The 2,029-nt window shown below is 56.6% G+C and overlaps 1 protein-coding gene across 2 annotated transcripts in view; it reads left to right on the forward strand.

Moving 5' to 3' along the window:
- The first annotated feature begins 578 nt into the window (after window positions 1-578).
- Ppp2r3a (protein phosphatase 2 regulatory subunit B''alpha) overlaps window positions 579-2,029 on the forward strand; it is a 243,705-nt gene continuing 242,254 nt past the window's right edge. For both annotated transcript variants that reach the window (XM_017800255.2, XM_008841637.3), the window contains exon 1: window positions 579-779. The gene's annotated coding sequence lies outside the window, so the exon portion shown is untranslated. The remainder of the gene's footprint in view (window positions 780-2,029) is intronic.

The following is a 2,029-nucleotide window of genomic DNA, read 5'->3' on the forward strand; positions in this document are numbered from 1 at the left end:
GACGGAGCTACATCCCCAGCCCAAGCAGCCCAATTTAATTCTCCCCTTTTTGTTTTAATACAGTGAAGGCAAACCTTACTTATTATTTTAGCTAGTGCCAAAATTCCAGGCATCAAAATTGCAAAATGATAAAGTCGGCCTATTTTAATGTAAAATCTGGGTGTTTCAGAATAATCCATTAGGTTGTGCATCTGTTTTATATCGTTTTCTTTATTTGGGCATATTTAGTAATTCGTTTGAAAAACAAAAAACTCTTTCAAAAACTCACACAATTACGGGACTGGGAGAAAAGAGGCGCGCAAGTGCCAGCCACTGCGAAGGGGCAGGAGAGGTCAAGAGTCCTGGCAGCCTAGATAGTCCAAGGAGGACAAGAAGGCTAAGGACGAGGATACGAAGAACGACACAAAATGCCGATGGCCATCATAAAATAACATATTCTAACAAGAAACTTCACTCGCCCAATAGTATGAATCGCGCCTGTACAAATCAGCGCAGGGCCGCGGCTCTCGCAACTCCCCTCACGGGCCCCTGTTGGCGGGGGCCACCGCCGAGTGGCGCAGCCTGGTGGGCGGGACTTGCAGGGTGGGCGGGGCGGAGGCGGAGGCGGTGGCCGGCGGCTGGGCCCAGCGGCTGGGCGGCTGGGCGGGGCGCGCTCAGGCCTCGGCTCCTCACGCGCGGCGTTCGCAGCCCCGAGCCCGCGCTGCGGGAAGCCCTGGCGGTGTGTACCGCTGGCGCTGAGAGCCGAGGCTGCCGCTGGAGGAGGAGCGGCAGGCACTGAGGTAGGCGCGGGGACTCCTGGCGCTCGGCTCGTTCTCCTTCGACGCCCCCGGCCCGGCTGACGGGCTGGCGAGGCCGGTGGGGCGGCGCGTGGAGGCCCTGGCGGGCGGGGCCGGGGGCGGGGACTGGCCTGGCCGCGAGGGCCTCGGGGCTGTGGCTGAGGCGACTCCCCGGGGAGCGGAGGCAGCGCCGGGCTGCTTCCCGCGCGTGCGGCGGCGGAAAACGCCGGCTCCGGGCGCCCGCCGGGGAGGACGAGGCCTGGCGCGTACCCCTTCGCGGAGCGGGACTCGCAGGCCGGTCCCCCGCGCGGTCCTCGGGAACTTGTTAACTGTCGGGGAAGCCTGTGCCAGCGCTCTGGAAGAACTGAGAGTCACGTCGTTCCCCCGGCTTGCTTTTCCTTCCCCGCCCCCTGCCTGGCCTCGGCCCGACTTGGCCAAAGAAGGATGTGTCACCCGTTCCGGGCGGCGGGCGGGAGGCCGGCGGGGGTGGAAGCGGGGGCACCTGAGACAAAGGTGGAGGGCTGCCGAGCGGCCCCTACTCGCGGCCCGGCTTCCCCTCCGGGACCTTTGGATGGAAAGCAGCTGGCGGGCGTGGAGCTGATGTCCGTCGAACTCCGTTTTGTGCACATTATTTCCATTCCTCCCACTCTGGTGAAGCCTAAGGAAATTTTCTCCCGCTTAATGGTGTGCAGATGAGGGGGAGACAGATTGCCTTTTGTGAATTCGGAGATATTTTCTTTGTAGAGAATGGTCTGGAAAACAAAATAAATTCATGAACAAGTAAGCAGACGCAATGATTTGTGGTGCCTTTTAGACTGTGAGGACGTGTTCCTCCTCAAATCTTCATTTATGTACAGAACATCCCCCGCTTCTTTGGTGCCAGGCTTTTTTCTTTGTTCTTCCTTAGTGTCTGGCCTCAGTTTCTTGTAAACAGAGCACTCAGCACAGAGACCCTAAAAATTGCCATACTAGGTCAGAGCATGGGTGTCCAGCTAAGCAGGCAGCGTGCTTGCATTGTAAAACGCAGGGACTTTTGCTTAGTGGCACAATTAAACATTGTTCCTTTCAATGGTTCTCCATATTTACTGAAAACCTTTTTAAAAATCTATAGATGGTTTCTAATTTCTACACACAATTTATTCACATTTGTTGCATTCAAAACGCTGTCTTATTTCTGGCAGCACTTACACCGTGAGATACTTGGGGGGGGGGCTTGAATATTTTACACAACCTACAAGCACAGAAATTGAGGA

Source organism: Nannospalax galili, unplaced genomic scaffold (assembly GCF_000622305.1).
Source record: "Nannospalax galili isolate Female #2095 unplaced genomic scaffold, S.galili_v1.0 scaffold861, whole genome shotgun sequence".
NCBI lineage: Eukaryota > Metazoa > Chordata > Mammalia > Rodentia > Spalacidae > Nannospalax > Nannospalax galili.